The sequence below is a fragment of the Saccostrea echinata genome, unplaced genomic scaffold (genome assembly GCF_033153115.1).
Source record: "Saccostrea echinata isolate AGI-Se365-2 ecotype Australia unplaced genomic scaffold, CSIRO_AGI_Sech_v1 ptg000006l, whole genome shotgun sequence".
NCBI classification, from domain to species: Eukaryota; Metazoa; Mollusca; class Bivalvia; order Ostreida; family Ostreidae; genus Saccostrea; species Saccostrea echinata.
The window spans coordinates 1,759,110-1,784,082 of NW_026889755.1; the positions used below are offsets into that span (position 1 = coordinate 1,759,110).

At 32.2% G+C, this 24,973-nt stretch overlaps 1 pseudogene; it reads right to left on the minus strand.

The window, feature by feature from the left end:
- Positions 1 to 3,428: 3,428 nt before the first annotated feature.
- Positions 3,429 to 24,565, minus strand: LOC133180141 (multiple epidermal growth factor-like domains protein 10; annotated as a pseudogene).
- Between the last annotated feature and the right edge of the window lie 408 nt (positions 24,566 to 24,973).

Genomic DNA, 24,973 nt, shown 5'->3' on the forward strand with positions numbered 1-24,973 from the left:
TATCTTTAACATTCGTGGTTTATTTAAATCATACGATGAACCTTTGTAATTAATGTAAAAACTTTTGATCTACGAAATCAAAAGAAACTATACGTATTCATTAATCTTTCGAGACTTTTTCATTAGTGATAAGCTTATTTGAACTGCTTTTTAATTTTTTTTTTAAATTATTTATTGTATCACTTTGCATTGTGGGGTTTTGTTAAAACAACATTTATTTTGTGAAATATTTTTTAATGTTTTTGTCTTATTTCAATTTTCATTGTAATCTATTGTAAAAGTGTAATTTTTCAGTTTATAATGTCATTGTATGGATATATGTAACACATCATCTACGTTATATTTGTCGTGTAATGTAATCACTTAGAATAGGTTTCTAACACTCATCAAAAAATACCTAGGTGGCAATTAACAGAATGTGTTTATCCAATCAAGCTTATTTTTTATACTAATTATCTGTTTTATGTTTATTGTTCAACTTGAAATTTTGCATCTGCCGTAGGTACATAAAACATGTTTTCTTAAATTTTGTTGCAATATTTTGTTATTTTTTTTATTTTTGCTTTATAGTTTACTTCAGAAATTTTCAAGTGAACTACCGGTATTCAGTTAAAAATTTATGCGTCTTCCATCTGTCTGTACGAGGGCTGTTCGGAAATTATTGAGACATTTTGTATATTCTTCTTTCTCATGAACGTTTTTCGGTGAAAATTTGCATATACGTTTGACAAACTCTAAGAAGTAATAAAAACAAGAAATATTTTAAAAATAGTTTATTTCATCTTTTCAATGGAATATTAATGTGTCAGTGGTAGGGGTACCCGGCGCAGTATCGAAATCGGATATTGACAATATGTAACACCAACGTTAAAACTCCCAGTGGATACATAGTAAGAGAGAAAATAATTCAAATTATGCATATAATATTTCAATTTAACTTTGACTTCATTTTGTGCAAGTTTGTTAGAATTTCGATCAGAAATACGGAGATCATTAAAATATTTACGCGCGGTATAGCTATCTGATAACGACGACAAAACGGATTTTGACGTCAAGGCGGAGCAGCGATCATGCCTAAAATTTTGTGTAGCGGTATTGAGAACTCTTGTCCAGACTAAACGACCTGCTAAAACAATAACAATGCAATAAAACAAGTCTAAGAGTTTTTTGTTTCATTGGTATATATCATTTTCTTACAAATAATTCAACCAGAGTAAAAATAAAAGCCCCGGACGACCATCAATTATTACGGACCAAATAACGTTGACCCGCGTTGCATAACTCGGTACTGCATGATGCTAAGTCAACCTGTATTTGACACTTTTTGTATATTTTACACTGGGGTAGCAACAGCATTGTTTTTTGTTTTGTTTTTTTTTTAAGAATCGATTGAGAATTATAAGACACAGTTTGATTTTTGAAATGTTATATGTAATGATAGAGGAAGTAGATTGAATGCTTTCTGGTCATTTCACAATGAGAATATATCGGCTGACCTGACGTTAAAATGACGTAGCGATGCTGCTCCAGGTCAATAGACATATGCTTGTTTATAATTTCACCGGAACTTATTTAATTATCCTATAAATTAGAAATTTTGTACATTTGTTTTGTTTGTTCTTTAAAAAACGTTGACGAATTTTTATGAATTTATCTCTCTCCTTTGTGGAGTAAAAGTATCTGTCTCAATAATTTTCGAACAGCCCTCGTATGTTGTAACTTTTCAGATTTTTGACTTCTCTAGAGACAATGAACAAATTTTTAGCAGATTTGCAGCAAAATATTCTTTGATGAAGGAAATTTTAATTTTTTGATGAAAAATGAAAAGCCATTGCCTCTTCAGAGGAGAGATAAAACGAGTCTTGATGTATTACAAAACTTCCTCAAGATCCACTAGATCAGAAAAGGTAAAGTATATGTGGAACCCCCCTTACTGAGAGAAAAATTTAAATCTGATCAAACCAATTTCCCAGAGCTAGAGTGAGGCAAGCTAGGGGAATGCAACTTTACATAAGAATATTTATGAAAAAAAAAATCAAGATCAACAGGGTCGTAATTAGTCATATCAAAAGTTATGAAATACTATTTCTCCTTCGCGTCTTCAAGAATACCTGGTATTACAATTCTTCTGAAAGTATTTTGCCGAGCTTTACTCTTCATAGCTTCACACGCACTTTTGGCCATAGGTTTATGAATGTGGGAAACCAACTGTGACGTCACTTTTACCGACCGTGAAATTACATATTTTTCTTCGGATCAAATTTTTATGTATGTTTTTTTTGGTATGAGAACATAATAATGGTTCATGGCAATTTGATTTCGTGGTCAAGGCGTTGTCCAAGGGGTTGTCGCCCCGAGTTCGTCCACGGCCACAAAATTGGAAAGTCTTCTATTACAAGCAACAGGTATGTTATTCAAAACTGACCCCGATGCTGTAAACTTAGATTTGAAGCAGGGTATCCAAGTACGCATAACCTTAGATTTCACAAGATAACTCAGCCAAACCATACCCATACACAATGGTCATGTATCAGCAAGTTTTCTGAAATTGTTTATTTTTCAATATGTCTTCAACTACCAAGTTCCTTTTTTACAGAAGCCACTTAGAGACGATGCAAGGCAAACTCCTTTTAAGTTTCAGAAAGATTGGCTGAATAGTTACTGAGATAAATGACTTGAAAGAATTTTGACTTTTATTCTGTTTTAATGCAACGAAATCAATTTTGAAAATTTAAAATGTCGATTGCATAATTAAAAATTGTACTTATATTTCTGTAAATTTTATTAAGGTAGTTCAAGCCATTTGCAAGAGCAATTGCGCACAAAATTATAGGTGCTATAGTAACAATATATTCATAGTCCCGTCTTGGTTCAGGGTGACCTAATAATGCAAATTCATGTACATGAATACAGTAGCAAAGCACACATTCTATCGTCACCTTATATTTAATGTATATACTATAACATTGACAGCTTTGCAAAAATTTACAATGAATATTTTAACATAATTTGAACATAATGAAAATAGATTCTGATGTATATCTAATAAATAAAGCGTAACTATGCTTAGTAAGAAAAAGGAAAGGAATTTGTAATGAAGGTATTTTGCATTATTACTGTTATAATGTAACATTTTCATAACTTATGTTATTTTTTAATTCTTGATAACTTTGCTTTCCAGGCGGAGTTATTCCTCTTTCGTATCGGGTGTGCGCAGGACTTGAGGCATCTTTTAAAGCAACAGAAGTTGACTTTTTGTTTGGGCATCTCCTTCTCAAAAAAGAAAATTAGAAATTATTTTACTTTCCATAATTTCCTTATGTTGACGGTGATTGTAAAACAAATCACTATATTCATTTACCAAAAGAAAGAAATATCAAATCTTTGCAAACAACGAAATTCTAAATCCTAAACAATTAAATGCAGAATTACCTGAAGTGTTTAAAACCTGCTATGAGTACAAAACACAGATTCAAAACCACTGACAGGAGGAGTCCTAGAAACCAGATCAAAGGAATCGGAAGAACAGGATCTGTAGAATCTGTAGAATAAAATAAAATCCACTTAAGGAAATCAAGAATGAGTTTGTTATACCGATAAATATTACATGTATACAGTAGATTATAAAAAAGGACAAAAATCCTTCAAAAAGCGCAATCCTTCAATAAGCGTAATAATTTACCAATAAGAATATGGATGAATTTTGTTTCAGTAAAAACATTGTTTTGACATTATTTTTTTTTAAGGAAAGAGAGAGAAATGGAATAATAAAATAGCATTTCACTTTTGAGATCAACAAAGAATAATTAATTTTCTTGAACTGATATTTTCAAAGTTAATCATAAACATTTTTTTTTTCAGAATTACCTGTCCTTTGTCGACAGTTTCCTGTCATTTTTAAGCAGTTTGGCCCTGTGTAGGGTTCTTGACATCCCCTTGGACAAGATCCGTTGTATCTTTCGCATGTGTCATTAAATCCACAGTGTAAACTGCACTCGTCGTTACAGTTTTTTCCGTAATATCCAGGTGGACATTCTTGATTTTCAGAAAAAATGGAGGGGATTGCATTTGTTAGTGTATTTTGCTATTGTTATGTAATATAAGTAATAATAGATTATACAGTATAAATTATTAAGAAAACCATATTTATATATTCTAAATACCTTGGTTACAGTTAATGCCCATCCAACCATAGGAACAAGTACAAGAGCCGTCAGTGTGTTGACAGGTGTCGATGCATTTTGGAGAGCATTTCTGAGAACAATTTCTACCATAATATCCTCCTTTACACACTACATAATGAATGATTTAGACATATCTGTTTTAATAGTAATAGTTTTTCAAAAAGCTTGCGTCGCCTGCGTGGCCGAGTGGTTAGAGCGTCTGCTCTACATCGTGGGTTCGAATCCTACTACAGGACGTAAACACAGGTCCTTCGGATGAGACCGTATAAACCGAGGTCCGGTGTCGCAGTAGGTGCTGGCACGAAAAAGATCCCTAACTGCTCAACGGCCCTAAGTGCCAAGTATAGGTCAAAATATGTAGCCCTCCACCGGCAAGTTGTGGCATCTCCATATGAGTGAAAAATCCTCGAAAGGGACGTTAAACAACAAACAAACAGTCAATCAAAAAGCTTGCCTGATTATAACCATTACTATCTGTAGTGTGTATAAGGTGACCAACGTTTTACTTCATTGCAGCGTTTGTGTCATATTGAATGAATAGAAAAAGGATTTTTTTCTAGAAAAACTGTTTAATGAAGTTCTTAGTTATTTTTTTTATAGATGCAAGTTACGGAACATAAATGATATCAGAATCCTTAACCCCGTAGTGTCAAACGTGTTTCGGTGCGAAACGCTCCAGGAAAAACTTCTCTGGGTGCGAAATGTTTCATTACCGTATATTTTGAAGACTTTCAATGAGTGGATTTTAACAGAACATCAGAACTCTTTTGAAATGTTACCTGTATCCGATCAATCACAAGTATTGAAAGTGAATTAAGATCATAAGAACATGATTTTTTTTTTCTGTGTCTCAAAATATATATTAATGCAAGAACAATAAGACTGGGATGTAACGCATGTGGGTAATATTTGACAGAATTTAATAATGATGCTATATTGAAGATTGTTTAATGACTTTAAATTAAGAATAGATTAAGTAAGTAAAACAAATGAATAAAATGAATCGTACTGTAAAGCTTTGGCTGAGAAAAATTATATGGATGGGTTTTAACTGCATACAAGGCCAGAATTTCCAAAATACTGCTGAAAATTTGATAACCACATAATAATAAAAAAAAACTACTAGTGTTTAAGGAAATGAATTTGTTTATGAAAACAATTGCAGTGTGTATATTTTATGCGATAATGCATGGCAATTGAGCAAGTGCTGATTGTATTTGTTAATGATATAATAGCTTATCAAACTTGTCCAAATTTAGGTGAAAACACAAAAAATAAAATTATTAGTTAAACTTAGCAAATTCATTATTATAGTTGCCCATATACTTGCCCATATAGGGTATCTTTTATGTCAAATGTGATTAGGAAACACTCTTAGTCTCAGGAATCGGGTTATAAGAAACAAATTTTTATATTCCAGGGAAGCCATCACATCCATGAAATAGAACATTCCAAGGAGAAGGTTCGAAGAATTACCCGTTTTATTTGGCTTGAATTAATAGTTTGTATCCCCCTTTCATAGAAGACAAATTGACTGACCAAGTACATTGTAATATAGAAACACATAAAAAATATATGGAAAATATATATATAGGAAAATGCATGGAATAAAAAGTTGCATACCAAAAATAAATAAATAAAACCAAAGGAAGTAAAAAAAAATCAATGTTTTGCATAAGTAATATGATTATTATTATTATTATTATTTTTTTTTTTTTTTTTTTTGCTATCTATTGTTATTGAAATATAAGTAACAAGATCAGATGTAAATCTGCTTGCGCAACTTTTAGCTTGCTAGCTTTCATCCCATGATTTCCCTCCATGGAAAAATAAATCTTTCACCTGTCTGACGTTCGTGACGTCAGTTAATGAAACTACCAAAAAAAAAAATTCAAATGATTCTTAAAAGTTCTTAATCTTCAGTGATTTGTAAAAACATACATATTATCGTATCTTTTCCCTACATTTGTCACATCTGTCTCCTATGTACCCATCGTCACATCCGTCTGCGCAGACTCCGTCTACGTCGTTACATACCATGTCATACAAACAATATGCACTACAGCGTTCCATACATCGGTTCCCGAAATACCCGGAAGGACACACTAACTCATGGAGAAGAAAAAATTTACAAGAAAAAAAAATTACATGCACATATTTTTATCTATATACATTTCTAATAAATCAGTTTTCCAGACCTCTTTTTTGCTATTCTTGTTGAAAAAGGGTGAATCTTTGGTATGCCTCTAGATACTGATAAATTGGAAATAAATTTCGAGTAAGTTGATCTTAACAAACTGTCTTACAGAATACTCTCAAAAACGCATTCCAAAATCAAAACAGAAAATCTTTTTTTCTGTTTTAGGCATTTTGCCCTCAGGTATTGACAAAATCTAACAAAAAACACAGTTTTATAAGATATTTATTCATAAGATTGTGAAAAATCAGCATTTTTCTAATGAATACACGATCTAGTGTCACAAATAAACTGAAATTTAAATATTTGGAGGGACTTTTGACAATTTGGCAAGACTTTACGGGGTAAATTTCCCCCGAAAGAAAATCACTGATTCTCATCTTAAAGATAGCAAAAACATACAGGGTAAATTTCCTCTCAAAAATGACATTGAAACAGTACCTAAAGTAATACAAAACAAAAGCAACCATCTTTTAGATAGCAAGACTTTATGGGGTAAATTTCCCCCCAAAGAATATCAATGATACAGTATTCACTACTCTTATAAAAAGCGAATATTACACTTTGAAAATAGCAGAACTCTACAGGGTAAATTTCCTCTCAAAAATATGACATTGATTCAGTTAATGTACAGTGTTTGAAAGCATAGACAACCATCTTGATGATAGCAAGACTTTACGGGGTAAATTTCCCCCCAAAGAAAATCACTGAAACAGTATTTTTGATTCGCAAACATCTATAAGATGGCAACAATCTATAAGGTAAGTTTCCTCTTAAAAATGACATTGATAAGTTTATATACAGTATTTTAAAGCAAAAACACTCATCCTTAAGATAGCAAGACTTTACGGAGTAAATTCCCCCCAAAGAAAATCACTGATACAGAATTTATGCTTTGCAATATCTTGGAGGTAGTAAAAATTTACGGGGTAAATTTCCTCTAAAAATATTACTGATACAGTTTACATCATACTTAGAAAAAACAAACATTAAACTTTGAAAATAGCAAGTATGTACGGGGTAAATCCCTCCCTCCCAAAGAGTATCAATAATACAGTTTATATTATTCAAAGCATGACCAAACACTGCAACTCGATGATAGGAAGACTTTACGGGGTAACCCCCCCCCCCCAAAGAATGTCAATTATACAGTTTATATAATTCACAGAATAAATCAAATATTACTTTTTGAAAAAAGCAGAACTTTTCAAGGTAAATTTCCTCTCCTAAAATAAACTAATTCTGTATATATTGTTTACAGAAAAGCATACATTACATCTTGATGACAAAATTTCATATCAAAGAATATTAAAAATCTATTATTTTTATATCACAAACGATACTTTTATCTTAATATCATGCAAGCTGGAAAAGCTAAATATTAAGGTTAACATAATATTAAACCTTCTAAACATAGAAAAACATACAAAAACATTTAAAAAAAACCTCTGACATCTTTCTTTCTCTGTTAAAAGTATAAGATTTCTTTGTGTCCCGTTACACTTTCTTTATTTAAACAGCGTCCTCCTTTAATATCTTTGACCGAAGTTCCAATACTATGCTTTTCTCTTGGCTGATACAATAGACAGATTGTAGAGTGCTTTTTCCAACGGAAATCTGGCAACCATATTCTGAACCAATCCATAGTCGACCTATGGATGAAAATTTTAAGTCTCATAAATTTCAATTTTCCAAGGCCTTAAGCATTTATATATGATTTCATGACAGATATGCCTGGTTTAATATTGCGCACTAGAATAGATCAGCAGGTGCCTGCTCCGAATTTTTGTAAAACAGTCTTTCTGTTTATATTGCGTGGAAATTGCATTCTTCTAAAGATCCCCCCCAAAACATACTCATATACACACATACATTTATACATGTTTCTGAGAATAATGCTCATTCGTGATATGGATCTACATAAGATAATCAAAAAAGTTACTTACTATAGTATTGTATTTGTATTGTACATGTATTACTGATGCCCTCTAAGTCCATCATGGACGTTTTTTAAGGGAAAGTGAGAGAGGTAACTGATAGCATATGCAGATAGTAACCTAAATGTTGGTTAAAGTTTAACATTTCAGCTTCAGTTATTAAACCTAAAAAAATATATATATCGTGACGTATATAAAATTGTATATTTACCTTGTTTGTTCAAGATTTGGACTTGAATTTGTAGTTCAGTTCCAGCACTAAGCAGTCTCTTTTGTATCGAATCGTCCATAAAAGTACACTTTTGAAACATTCTTAAAGTACTTGCGTCCACAAAACTGAGAGGTCATCTAGCTTGGTTTCCTTTCCCTAATTTGCTTAGTGTTCTGTGTGACCTTTGGCGTGGATGAGCCAGGGAACAAGGCAAATGAACACCGGCCATATCAATACGGCCAATAATATTTAAATTCCCAACTCACTATTCATCATGTAGTCTATATTATAGGGAAACGGACACATTGCTTTCAAGGAAAATGAGTGAATTTGTCAATGGGTGCTTGCGAGAAAAAAAATTTAGGTGATCAGTTTCTCATCACTTTACTGTTTACTCTTCCGCTGCGTGAATTCCAGATGTAAATCAACCCTTTTATTGGATAGCATTGCGGTCATGTCATAAATCTGACCTAAACTAAAATAATTTCTACATTTTCTCAGCATCTATGTCTTGATCTATAAAAAGCACAGGTTGTCCTTCTTAAAACTTGATGACATTTTACATACACTCCCCTGCAGTTGCATATGCATCATCTATTCATGTGGCAGTTATTATTACTTTACTAAATATGTGTTTTCAAAGATGTGAAAAAATTATGAACAGTTATTCTTTTTCAGTTGATCTTTCTTCACTGACATAACCTTAGGTTGAAAAAGAGAGAAAAAAAATATATAGTTATGAAAAGCAATATTGATAGAACGTATTATTGACTTTAAAACTCGAATATATTGTACATCATTTTAAAAATTAAAGGAAAATATATCCACCTTCGAATTGCTTTCTATATGCTGGTGTCTACCTAGCTGTATTCTTTGCAGAGTATCGGATGTCAAGTGCAAAAATTAATGAAAGAATAATAGACAAAAAAATTAAACATAAGATTTTTTCATGTACCATAATTACAGTAACGAAATCTATCTACTTCTGTTGTTTATATTTTTATCTTTTACATGTCTTTTTTCCGAAATTATAACACGTTATATTTTGTATACATGTACATGTGTATATGTACAGATTAAGAGAAATGTACATGTATAAAAAAAAAAATAAAACTACAGGTATACATGGTAGAGGCCGTGTACCATTATTTTAAGCAGGCTCATATCGGCAATCGTACATTTGATAAGTAGAAAGAAGAAAAAAGGAATTCCCCGAGTGTTTTTCGAGTATTAATCTCATCTAACTTCTTATGATTCGATTTTTTGTGATTAATTTTAATAATTGAATATTTAAACACTGCACATATAGGCAGAATTATTTATGAAAATTTTCAAAGAACAGAATTGTTACTTAGCAGACATTTTCGACAATCGATTATGCCGGAAATGTCCGAGATGAGTGCGATTGTCATAGTCAAGGTCATTCTATTTTAGTACAAAAACGTATCCTTTACAATGACTTTCTCTTTTCCACGTTACACAAAACAACCCCGCGCAGCCAAGTATAGATGGCTATCAGATTTTCAACCCATTAGTTCACGATTAGTAGTAATGTGTGCTCAGCATGTATGCTTTAGGTACTCAAAGGCAATGATATCGTATTGCCCATCCTGCAGAAGTCGCCATGCAATTCAGTCAGTTAATTAGAAGAAAACAATTCTTTTACACTCTTTTGCTTACATGTACCATGGTATTACAAGATATAAAGAAATACACAAAGAATGCATAGTTTTTTTAAATGTCAAAAATGATGTACTCATAAATTCAATTTTTTTTAAAAGTCGGAATAAAGTTCTATTAATATTGCTTTTTTAATAGCTATTTTTTTTATTTTATTAATTTTTTTTTATAACTTAAAGGAGTAGCCGTATAGATAGATGAACTTTCTTAGGAAAGAATAACTATTCATGACTTTTGTTACATCTTGAAAAAAAAAAAAAATTCAACAGTGCATTAATTACTGCCACATTAAGGAATTATGCATATGCGATTGCAGTAGAGTACATGTAAAACACGTAACTTAGTATAATGGAATGAAATTCAATGACCTTAAAAAAATCAACAAATTCAAAGAGGGCAGCTTGTGCATTGCAAGAAATCCCGTCCGATTTAGCCGTGAACTGAACTCATTACAAATGCTATTAACGCTAATCACTGATATTCCCCTAAGAGTGATTCGAGACAATTGATGGCAGAATCTTGGAGAGGTGGATCTAAGGGGAAAAGTACTTTTACAATTTTTTTCTTCGGATGTCATTGATAAATTTAGCATTTATTTCTTTTGATATGATTAATTATTTTGCTACCACGCATTCTTCTACATTTTTATATGTGGAATTTATTTCAATTTTATTTAGAATTAATTAAATTTTTCTTGGAATTTAGCGGGGTTTCTTTTATTATAGCCTTTAAATATTTCTGAATCTAAGGAGAATCCATAGTGTGCAAGTCGCTCTAGGACACAGCGAGTTATATATACCCCATACGATGCATATTTCACTTACCCCTTGAGAAGAAGGTAAATATGACCTATTTACACCCTTCCTACTAAGCATTCAAAGGCAACATTTCTCAATATTTTAAATTTCAATATTAATTCTTTTCCCAACACACTCTCCTTTCAATGCCCTAAATTAAATCAGCTCAATCCACCCCGTATACATCATTAGACATATTTAAGGGGAAAAACTGTGTTTTTAATTGGCACTACTTGCGAGGTCAATGAAATGGGGTAAAATTAGTAACCTATGACATGCCTTCTACCATCAAATTAAGGGTTGCTGATTCGAACATTTATTTTAATTTCATTTTTGTTTTACTTTGTTTATTGTGAACTCGTTTATTTCCTATAATTATATGTTTCATTTTAAATTCATTATTATTATTGAGCGCGTAGGATATTGAAATCATGCCCCCCCCCCCTAAAAAAAAAAAAAAAATAAAAAAAAAATAGGGCCTCAAATTGTTCTCTGAAAATGTTTCAAAGCTTTAAATTTTAAAATCTGTAAAAGTTTTGGATCCTTCTCTCAACACTGCTGACATCATTTGTCTCGCAACACTCTCATAGGTAATATAAAGATTAGCGTTAATTGCACTTTGATTAAATTCAGTCTAAAACTACCCTGGAGAAAATCCACAGAATTTCTTCCAAAATCTCTTAGGTTTGATAGATAACAGATTTAGTTGCTGAGAAAATTTAGAAATAACAGCCTAAGGTCAGATTTATGACACGGCCGCAATGCTATCCAATACAAGCCCGGGTTGAATAAACAGGACTTTACGCAGCGGGAAGGTAAAAGGTAAAATGATGAGGGACAGATCACCTCAATTCAATATGTTCAATAATTTTCTTTAAAGAAATATGTTTATTTTAATTTCTGTGTTAAAACAGTTGATTTTGTTCGTTTCCCTGTAATATACCCTACATTCATACTTGATGGACTGTGCGTTGGGAATTTCAATATTATTGGCCGTATTGATATGCGCGGCGTCCGTTTTCCTTTATCCTTGGCTCATCCACGCCAAGGTCACGGACAACACAAAGCAAATTATGGAAAGGAAACCAGGCTAGATGACCTCTCAGTTTTCTGAACATACGTATTTAAGGAGTGTTTCAAAAGTGTATTTTTATGACGGGTCGATACAAAAGTGACTGTTTTGTGCTGAATGGAACAATTACAAATTCAAGACCAAATCTTGAACAATACTAAAGTTCTTGAAGCTTTCTTTGTGTATTTCTTTATATCTTGTAATACCATGCTAAGCAATAGAGTAAAAGAATTGTTTTCTTCTAATTAATTGACTTAATTGCATAGCGACTTCTGCAGGATGGGCAATACGATATCATTGCCTTTGAGTACCTAAAGCATACATGCTGAGCACACATTGCTACTAATCGTGAACTAATGGGTTGAAATTCTGATAGCCATCTATACTTGGCTGCGCGGGGTTATTTTGTGTAACGTGGAAAAGAGAAAGTCATTGTAAAGGATACGTTTTTGAACTAAAATAGAATGACCTTGACTATGACAATCGCACTCATCTCGGACATTTCCGGCATAATCGATTGTCGAAAATGTCTGCTAAGTAACAATTCTGTTCTTTGAAAATTTTCATAAATAATTCTGCCTATATGTGCAGTGTTTAAATATTCAATTATTAAAATTAATCACAAAAAATCGAATCATAAGAAGTTAGATGAGATTAATACTCGAAAAACACTCGGGGAATTCCTTTTTTCTTCTTTCTACTTATCAAATGTACGATTGCCGATATGAGCCTGCTTAAAATAATGGTACACGGCCTCTACCATGTATACCTGTAGTTTTATTTTTTTTTTTATACATGTACATTTCTCTTAATCTGTACATATACACATGTACATGTATACAAAATATAACGTGTTATAATTTCGGAAAAAAGACATGTAAAAGATAAAAATATAAACAACAGAAGTAGATAGATTTCGTCACTGTAATTATGGTACATGAAAATTAATTTTTGCACTTGACATCTGATCCTCCGCAAAGAATACAGTTAGGAAAGGTAGACACCAGTATATAGAAAGCAATTCGAAGGTGGATATTTTTTCTTTAATTTTTAAATTGATGTACAATATATTCGAGTTTTAAAGCCAATAATACGTTCTATCTATATTGCTTTTCATTAGCTATATATTTTTCTCTCTTTTTCAACCTAAGGTTGTGTCAGTGTAGAAAGATCAACTAAAAAAGAATAACTGTTCATAATTTTTTTCACATCTCACATAATTAGTAAAGTAATAATAACTGCCACATGAATAGATGATGCATATGCAACTGCAGGAGAGTATATGTAAAATGTCACCAAGTTTTAAGAAAGGCAACCTGTGCTTTTTATAGATCAAGACATGGATGCTGAGAAAATGTAGAAATTATTTTAGCTTAGGTCAGATTTATGACATGACCGCAATGCTATCCAATAAAAGGGTTGATTAACATCTGGAATTCACGCAGCGGAAGAGTAAACAGTAAAGTGATGAGAAACTGATCACCTAAATTTTTTTTCTCGCAAGCACCCATTGATAAATTCACTCATTTTCCTTGAAAGCAATGTGTCCGTTTCCCTATAATATAGACTACATGATGAATAGTGAGTTGGGAATTTAAATATTATTGGCCGTATTGATATGGCCGGCGTTCATTTGCCTTGTTCCCTGGCTCATCCACGCCAAAGGTCACACAGAACACTAAGCAAATTAGGGAAAGGAAACCAAGCTAGATGACCTCTCAGTTTTGTGGACGCAAGTACTTTAAGAATGTTTCAAAAGTGTACTTTTATGGACGATTCGATAAAAAAGAGACTGCTTTGTACTGGAATTGAACTACAAATTCAAGTCCAAATCTTGAACAAACAAGGTAAATATACAATTTTATATACGTCACGATATATGTATTTTATAGGCAGTATCTGCAGTTGAATTCGTTCCTGATCTACAATTCCTTTGCGCAGCATAAGGATTTCGGAACTTGGTTGCTTTCTTTATTACGTGAAATAATTAAAGCTGAAATGTTAAACTTTAACCAACATTTAGGTTGCAGTAAAACTATCTGCATATGATATCAGTTACCTCTCTCACTTCCCCTTAAAAAAAACATCCATGATGGACCTAGAGGACATCAGTAATACATGTACAATACAAATACAATACTATAGTAAGTGCATTTAACTTTTTTTGATTATCTTATGTAGACCCATATCACGAATGAGTATTATTCTCAGAAACATGTATAAATGTATGTGTCTATATGAGTGTGTGTTGGGGGGATCTTTAGAAGAATGCAATTTCCATGCAATATAAACAGAAAGACTGTTTTACAAAAATTCGGGAGCAGGCACCTGCTGATCTACTCTAGTGCGCAATATTAAACCAGTCATATCTGTTATGAAATCATATATAAATGCCTAAGGCTTTGGAAAATTGAAGTTTATGAGACTTAAAATTTTCATCCATAGGTCGACTATGGATTGGTTCAGAATATGGTTGCCAGATTTCCTTTGGAAAATGCACTCTACAATCTGTCTATTGTGTCAGCCAAGAGAAAAGCATAGTATTGGAACTTCGGTCAAAGATATTAAAGGAGGACGCCATTTAAATAAAGAAGGTGTAACGGGACACAAAGAAATCTTATACCTTTAACAGAGAAAGAAAGATGTCAGAGGGTTTTTTATGTTTTTGTATGTTTTTCTATGTTCAGAAGGTTTAATATTATGTTAACTTTAATATTTAGCTTTTCCAGCTTGCATGATATTAAGATAAAGGTATCGTTTGTAATATAAAAATAATATATTATTGATATTCTTTGATATGAAATTTACCCCGAGTCTTTTTGTCATCAAGATGTAATGTATGCTTTTTGTGTAAACAATATATACAGAATTAGTTTATTTTGTGAGAGGAAATTTACCTTGAAAGTTCTGCTTTTTTCAAAAAGTAATATTTGTTTTATTCTGTGAATTATATAAACTGCAGAAGTGATATTCTTTGTGGGAGAGGGGGGGGGGGGGTTATCCCGTAAAGTCTTGCTATCATCAAGTTGCAGTGTTTGTTCATGCTTTGAATAATATAAATGTATTATTGATACTCTTTGGGAGGGAGGGATTTACCCCGTACATACTTGCTATTTTCAAAGTTTAATGTTCGTTTTTTTAAGTATGATGTAAACTGTATCAGTAATATTTTTTAGAGGAAATTTACCCCGTAAAGTCTTGTTTACTACCTCCAAGATATTATAAATTCTGTATCAGTGATATTCTTGCGGGGGGGGGGGGGGGGGGGGGATTTACCCCGTAAAGTCTTGCTATCTTAAAGATGAGTGTTTTTGCTTTGAAATACTGTATATAAACTATCAATGTCATTTTTAATAGGAAAATTACCTTAAAGATTGTAACCATCTTATAGATGTTTGCGAATCAAAAATACTGTTTCAGTGATTTTCTTTGGGGGGAAATTTACCCCGTAAAGTCTTGCTATCATCAAGATGGTTGCCTTTGCTTTCAACACTGTATATAAACTGAATCAATGTCATTTTTGAGAGGAAATTTACCCTGTAGAGTTCTGCGATTTTCAAAGTGTACTGTTCGCTTTTTATAAGAGTAATGAATACTGTATCAGTGATACCTTCTTTGGGGGGGGGGGGGAAATTTACCCCGTAAAGTCTTACTTTCTAAAACATTGGTGCTTTTGCTTTGAATTAATATATGGAAACTGTGTCGATGTTATTTTTGAGAGGCAGTTTACCCCGAAAATTTTTGCTATCTTTAAGATGTTGTGAATCATAAAAACTATATATATCAGTTATTTTCTTTGGGGGAAAATTTACCCCGTAAAGTCTTGCTATCTAAACGATGGGTGTTTTTGCTTTTAATACTGTATATAAACTGTATCAATATCATCTCTGAGAGGAAATTTACCCTGTAGAGTTCTGCGATTTTTCAAAGTGTAATGTTGTTTTTTCTAAGATAAACTGTATCAATAATCATTTTAAGAGGAAATTTACCCTGTAGATTTTTGTTACTGCCAAGATATTGTGAAGCATAAATTCTGTATGAGTGATATTCTTTGGGGGGAAATTTACCCCGTAAAGTTTTGCTATCTAAAATATGGTTGTTTTTGCTTTGAAATACCGTGTATAAACTGCATCAATGTCATTGTTGAGAGAAAAATTACCCCGTAGATTGTTGCCATCTTCACGATGTTTGCGAATCATAAATACTGTATTAGAGATTTTCTTTGGGGGAAAATTTACCCCGTAAAGTCTTGTTATCATCAAGATGGTTGTTTTTGCTTTCAAACAATGTATATAAACTAAATCAATGTCATTTTTGAGAGGAAATTTACCCTGTAGAGTTCTGCAATTTTCAAAGTGTAATTTTCGCTTTTATAAGAGTAGTCAATACTGTATCAGGTAGAGATATTCTTTGGGGGGAAATTTACCCCGTAAAATCTTGTTTTCTACAAGATTGGTGTTTTGCTTAGAAATACTGCACTAGTGTATAAAATGTATCAATATCATTTTTGAGAGAAAAATTACTATGTAGATTGTTGCCATCTTCACGATGTTTGAGAATCATAAATACTGTATTAGTGATTTTCTTTGGGGGGAAATTTACCCCGTTAATCTTGCTATCATCAAGATGGCTGTTTTTGCTTTCAAACACTGTACATAAACTGAATCAATGTTATTTTTGAGAGGAAATTTACCCTGTAGAGTTCTGCGATTTTCAAAGTGTAATGTTTGCTTTTTATAAGAGTAGGGAATACTGTATCAATGATATTCTTTGGGGGAAATTTACCCCGTAAAGTCTTGCTATCTAAAAGATGGTTGCTTTTGTTTTGAATTACGGTAGGTACACTGTTTCAATGTCATTTTTGAGAAGAAATTTACCCTGTAGTTTTTTGCTATCTTTAAGATGTGAATCAGTGATTTTCTTTCGGGGGAAATTTACCCCGTAAAGTCTTGCTAAATTGTCAAAAGTTCCTCCAAATATTTACATTTTAGTTTATTTGTGACACTAGATCGTGTTTCTATTAGAAAAACGCTGATTTTTCACAATCTTATGAATAAATATCTTATAAAACTGTGTTTTTTTTGTTAGATTTTGTCAATACCTGAGGGCAAAATGCCTAAAACAGAAAAAAAGATTTTCTGTTTTGATTTTGGAATGCGTTCAAAGTTCCTTCCATCGTGAAAATATCAAAAACTCCTGCCTCACTCATTACAGTAAAACTCGGTTATAACGAAGTCATTGGGACCTGTGAAATTACTTCGTTATATCCGTAATTCGTTATATCAGTATAAGGAATACATAAAATTTATATAGCTTGGGTTCCAAGAACACTTTGCTATATCCGTGAATTCGCTATATCCGTGTTCGTACTAAACGAGTAAATAAATTCCTTATCCAACTACAAAACATTGATAATCTTCTACTTATTGTACGCTACCTTTAATATTGATGACTTGCTGATCAAGGTCAAGTTTCATGATGATTGATTTTTTACAGAAATTTGGCCCTTAGACTTTCAAAATTATTCATTTTTCATATTTTTATGCTATGCTTGTAGATAATGCAGTTTGAATTAATTCCTTATGGAATGACCTAGAGATCGAATAGGAGTTTCGTGTTAATTTTTTTTTACAAAAGTTATGGCCAATTAAACTTTCTTATTATTCTAATCATTTCCACCTATTGTTATTTTCACATGCCTGAACTTTCAGAAAGTTTGAACCTGCATATCAGCGGGGTATGCGGTCACCCTGACACATCTAATTTTCAATATTTCTTTGTGAACTTAATATATCTAAGAAAAAAAGTTATGCTGTGACGGGAGGGATCATTGTATCCCTCTTAGCATCCTTTAGAATTAAAAAAAAGATTCCTTACCGCTGTTACATAAGAGATTAGTGTATCCTACTTCACAACCTTTATCACAATGTCCAGTTTGTTTGTTACAGGGACCGTTATTCTGACAATGACCACTGCACTTGAATTTACAATCCAAGCCATAGTATCCATCTTTACACTCTGCTAACAAATGAAAACCAATCAAAATACAAAAGTAATCTAAAGTATCACTACATGCTCTTGAGGGATTACAGTTAAAATTTAAATCAACACAAAAACTTACCCTAAGTTCAAGTGTGAGTACCCTGATATCAGGAATTAAGAACTGATTTCAGGAAATGTACTGTATATATTTTGGATACTTGCATGTTAACGAACATCGCGTTATACTAGTATGGCGGAGTTGAAACATACATATTAGATGAACTTCAGTCTGTGGAAATAATATCACCTTTGTTGAAATACATATACATTGATTGCTACATGTACGTACGTTTATTACAATATAATCCTTTCCATCCATCAGCACATCCATTGTCACATTGACCAGTCACGTGGTTGCAAAAAGCGTTGTTTCTGCAGTGCCCAAAGCACCTTAATTTACATTCAAAACCATACCATCCACCTTGGCAAACTATGCAATCAAAATTTCCAATCAATTAAACATATGTAAAGTCAAAAAAAAATCTAAATAGTCTTCAATCAGTTTTACTTAAACGGATGAAACAGATTACTTTCATTTAAATATACAGTCGAGCCTCATTAATCCGAATGCTTGGGGTTCCCAAGCACATTCTCGGGATTAATGAAGCATTCAGATCACCGAATCGGAACTTTAATTGTTTATATATATACGAAAAATTCTTATGTCCTTAAATATTTCCCAAGGGAAAACATCCGGATTAGAGGCGTCCGGATTCTTGAGGCTCGACTGTAATTATGATCTAGTACTGTTTTCACAAAATCGCCCGCTCCATCCAGGTAAACAACCAAGACAAGTTCCATTGACGATGTCACACCTCTGTTCCTGACAGTTCTTCGGACATGCTACATTACAGTTTTCTCCATATACACCAGCTTCACTACAACCTTTTTAATTTGTATAGTTTTAAGACATTGAGATGTATAAGAAACAAATAGTGTGGTTTTTGCTTCTAAATAGAATTCACTCATTTATCAATAACGCAGGGTTCATACATCTATGATATGTGAACTAAATAACTATGGACTTCTAATAATTTTGTCACCTTGACTCAACATCCCTGATGAAACTTTTCTTTCTATAAATAAATGAAATTAAAAGAAAATGATAAACCATTCACCCTTCACTATAACTTCGCACAATTCAGTGATTGTTCTACGTTCGTATCCGTCAGGATATTTGATTTCATCCAATCGTTGATTATAAAATGTTACGTATCGTCCGTATCCGATACATGGCGTCGTAAAGTTTAATGGTGGCAATTCTTTCCCATCCTCGTAACACAGGAAGTCAATTATTCGGAGACTAGAATTCGATAAATAAAGAGAAAACCCTGCAAAACGGCCTCTTTGTCGCAATTCTGTATGAAATAAGAAAAAAATCATTATTATTTGTTATGTGCATTATGTAATAACTCTCATATTTAATTCAATATTTAATGACTATTGTACTTAAGATTTGCGAAATAAAGCTTATTTCAGGGGGCGTTAGCATGATAAGTATTATCTACACATTGATTTGATGGTATTTAACAGAGCAAATCTAAATTTTGTTTTTTTCAAAGAAGTTGGACACTCCATGTTGGCTAAGCAATCAACCAATCATTCTGGTTTAGATTAACAAAAAAAATCTTTTATTCATTTTCAAGAAACGCCGTCATCAATTTTAGAAAACAACATTACATGAAAATTCTTACCATAACCATCATAATTCTTGAACACAACATTGATGTTGTGAATGCTGAAAATTTTTCCGAGATCTACTCTCCACCATACAGTGTTTGTGATTGAATTTTCTCCAATGTATATGCTTCTTGTACATGTGGACAAGTCTCGATCAACTGCATTTCATGCTATATAAAATTTGCTACAGGCGTCATCTAGACAAGGGTAAATTGAGCTCTGAGTGGCGACTTTAGCCCTTGATAAATCCACTTAAAAATCAAAATTATAATTGTATTTTTCGGACATGTATAGAGGGCATTCATTAAACATATTCAAAACAAAGTAGAATATCTGCAATATGCAGAATACAAATTATACATCATAAGTTTTGCATGCCCAATACGTTGATTCTCAAAACCATTTGATGTTGAAAAAATAATGGACATTCTTTTGTCACAAGGGCTCCTAGCATTTATGCAGTTTCTTTAAGGTGCATAAAGTAAGTAAATGCAATTCTTTTAACGTAGTATTTTCGAAGTGGTCATATTCGTAGAATTGCAATTTCAGTTTATTCCGCGGGTTCAAAAAGACACAGACTTCTCCAATTGCTATTTCACGTTTTATGTGCTCTTAATGTAAGCAATAACAAATTTCTGCGGAGAATACGTGACCGAGTAAGTAGCATGAATTAATCCCAAGCCGAAAAAAGCACGTGTGTATTATACCAATATAATATAAAACACGATTTCTTAGAAGAAAAAAGTGGAAAAGAAACAAAAGTTTTTTGTTCTTTTTATCTGTTTTTTTTTTTAATTGGAAAAAAAAATGTCTGTGGTAACCAAACTTTGTATGTCAGAAAAAACCTGGGTAATAATGAATATAAAATTAAGCAGAAATGAAACAAAAAAGAAAATGGACCTCTTTTTATAAAATCAGCTGGCAATTGGATCGATAAAATGCAAACTGACACATGAAAAAAGTCAAAGAACTGCGAACGATAGTATTGTTCTCCCTCCTACCTCCAAGTCAATTCTCAAAAGTTAACATATTTGAATGATTTTTTTTTTATATTTATATGGATGCTTATATGAATTTTCTTAAAACATTACTTATTTGGGAAAACAAAGAGAGATAACTCTATAATTTTGGTAAAACTTGTTTTTTTTTTCACTATAGAAATCAATGGAAAACGGAAAATATTTTTAAAACATCCCACCCCCGTGAAACAAAAATTCCTTTTCACAGGTAATATGGATTATCAATTCACAGATTCATACCAAAGTTTTTTGTGTTTCACGGGGGGGGGGGGGGGGGATTGCATATGTTTACGCTACTCCTGCTACAGTTTTAGTCTGCTTTTAATATTCCTTTAAAACGTTATTCCTCCTACAATCTAATTTGGCACACAATTAGAATACACTATAATGATACATATTCTGTATTTCGGTTTTTTGATTTCAGTGAATGGTGTTGTCATAGTTACTAAAAATTTAACTTCTGTTAAATACTTTCAAAGCGTTACTCCTCCTACAGTTTTCGTGTGATTTCAATAAAACTTGGCACAGAAGTAGACTACATTAAGATACATAATTCTATTTATTATTGCATGTTGCAAATTTTCAAATCCAAGTGCTACTTTTCCTTTGTTTTACGTACAGACCAGTAGAGCTACAGTCTCATCAGAGACTTTGGTTTCATTTAAGATTCATCTATTTTATCATCATTAAAGTCTATACAGCAAGTCAATGACCACACAAACAAAAATAATAACCAAAGCATCTTGTTAGAAATACAGTTTAGGGGACTAATTTGTTACATAAATCTGCATTAGCATCATCATAAGCAAATTAAGCATCAGCATCCAGCTAGCATCAGGATCAGCATTTAAAAAAAAGTGTTGCCAGGATCAGCATCAGCAAGCAAAGGATAAAAGTAGCATTGACCTACTTAAAATCACCATTGACCTACTAGCATTAGAATATCAATGAGGTTTTAGTCATTAAAAATTGAAAAAACGAGAAAGATAATTGGTTAAATTATTCAAATTAATGATACATAATGAAATATTATGATCAAATGATAACATAAGGCACTTTATTAGCTTTAAACGGCAATGATGAAATACAATTTATATCTACTTCCGGTAGCATGATGGTACTTCCGTTACCATTGATCTAATTATAAAACAGCATCAGGATAAAGATTACAAGCATTAAATCAGCAAGCAAAGGAAGCATTCAAATAAGCAAGCAAAGAAATCATTCGAATTAGCCTCGATGCTTTAACAAAATTAGTTCCCTGCACTGTATACTGTGTTTGTTCTTATTTCATCATGGAATATGTTCTTACAATATAAATCCATTATTGAATCATTCACATTAATCAAAAGGTTCTACCACACACTTTTTTGGAAACTTGGTACGAACTGACGCAAGCATAAACAGGAAGTTGACATCGGATTCGTACAAAATTAGATCCCACCATATAGATTGCCTAAAGAAAAAGTGCTAAAATTCCAAGAATCCGCGCGAAGAGTAGTTGCTGAGAACCCTGCGACGGAAATTTGGTACGGACATACACACTGATAAACTGGAAGTTAACATCGGATTTGTACAAAAATGAATTCCACCGTATGCCATCTAAAACAAAGTGGGTGCTAAAAGTTTCAAGCATCTGCGAAGAGTAGTTGCTGAGAAATCTTCGTTTAAAAATTTGTTACCGACATACGAACAGACTCTCAGTGGTAAAACAGTATACCCCCTTTCCTTCGGAGCGGGAATATAATTATGTTTTATATTGTTCCATTTCTCCAGAATAATGGACTTTATTGGTTATCACTGTTTCAACAGCGATAACACGAGATTTAGTCTATCATTCTTAACTTTTTATGGGGTATATGTACCTCTTCAGAAGGTTGGGACATTACAAAATTTCATAAAATCAAAATTAGCATTATTATATTCTATAGGATGGTGTCGATTCACATTGTGTTTAAATGAAATGTGAAGATAACGATAAGCATTCATGCTCAAATTCAAATCAAACAATACAAATTGTGAGTAGAGCAAACACGGGCTTCTGAAAATGAAGGGATCAGGTGCCATGGAGGAGTGAGCATCTCCTGTCGATCGGTCAAACCCACCTTGTGCTTCGTCATGATCGCGTAAACGAAAAAACCTGTAGATACTTCATGGTGAGAGTTATGACTTTACAATTCGCATGAAAGACTTTAGTTGCAAATGAGATCATTGTTTCGATTTGAGAAAAGTTGACTTTAAACGAGATTCTCGATATCTTTGTATCATCAACTTACCAGTCAATAGCCCGTCTCTTAATAGATTTATCGTACGTAGAACATGCCCTTATCGAATCAACTGGGAGAAATAAACGCCATATGCAGTTGATAATGGTATATTGCTACATAAATAAATGAAGTAAACGATAGAAAAGTTGGAGGCATTACGTTACACCTAAAGTTTAGTTGCAAGTTTGCCATCAACGTCTTTTTTGGTAAAACATCCAAATATGAAACAGATGTGTCAGACTCTGTGGTGGCTTTCATATTTCCTCGTTAACTTGTTATATTTCGTCTGTAATTCATGGCTTAAATCTAAACAAATATATCTAATTCAAATTTTTAATTCTAGATTTTAAAATTTACCGGGTAGCAGTTAATACAAATAAAGCTATTTAATAATCATATTATAAATTTTGCACTTACTGCCATCCGGCAAGTTTCGGTAGACAATAACATATGTATTCCATATAAATTTATATATGTTAAAAGTTTCCTGATCTTTCTTATACGATGAAAAGTTATATAACAAAAGGTTGACAGATAATGCTCAATTATAATCAAAAGCTTCGGTTAACACCTTATTTCCTTTTATTTTATTAGGAATGATTTTCAGATTGCTAAGTTCATGAAAGACATTTTTGAAAACGATTATAAATGTTGTACCAAATTATATAAGATTTAATTCCAGAGCAAATACTTTTGATAGTTAAGAATTAAAAAAATAGTCAGAGCATGAGATCAGTTGAAAGACAGTCCCAAGTATGTTTTTTCTCAAATCCTTTCTTTAATTCTTATCAGCAATATTATGCATTTATTCTAAATCTGTTCAATATGATTGAAAGAAATAAGAAAAAGATGCATTCCCTAAGGTCGCATGTGATTGATACATTACATGTTGCATAACGCCATTTTAGAATTTTCACCCAGATAAAGAGATTATCCGCTTTAGGTGAAGTGTCACAATTTTGATTGATGCATGGTTTCATTATTGACGGAATCTCTTTTTTTAAGGTAATATGCAAAAGACCCATTGCTTTTACTTTTAACTCCGAGGACTTAGCGGCAATTGAACCCTTTCGTCTGAAGATTTCGAAGCGAGCGTCAAACACTTAGGGCCCATTTTGTATCTGGGATGTTAGTCCAAGGATATACTAAAACTTTTGATATGCATATTGGAAGGAGGTGTTGAAAATCTTCCTCGTTTTTATAGAGTGTCCTTAGAAAAGGGGGCAAGGACTTGACTTTTTTATATATACTTGTGTATTACATTTTCGAAAGCATTTTTAATCAAATATATTGTTAAAGTGTATACATGCGAAATGAAATGAAATCAAAACAACTCTAACGATTTTATTTCAATTTACTTACCAGTATATATTTTTAATACAAACGTTCTGCGTCTGCATTACTTGCATTAATATTTTCATCCTGTACGTTAATGGATTCTTTTTCTTTCTTTCTTTCTTTTTTAAATTTAGAATCCATCTTATTAGAAATAACTCAATTTTTATTAAAACACAAACACAAGTCCTTTAATATTTTCAACATTTGATACACAACTGTGATAGTTCAATAGATACTTCGGAACCACATTTCTTAAATGAGCATTTCAAGCGTAAAATAGGTAGCACATCTATAGAAACAATACACAATTCAAAATTAAAATCATATGAAATAAGACATCGAATTAATGATAATGAAACATCTTTTCAACATCATAGGGTGTGCATTTTGTATACATTAACATTTGAAATATGCAAAATGCGAATGCGTCAAAAATCACGTCATAAATAAATTATCTTAGTTCTAAAATAAAACAATCTTTGTATTCATTACTATAATTTGATATGTGTCCGACATAAATAAACAATTTTTGATCATTTACATTTAGAA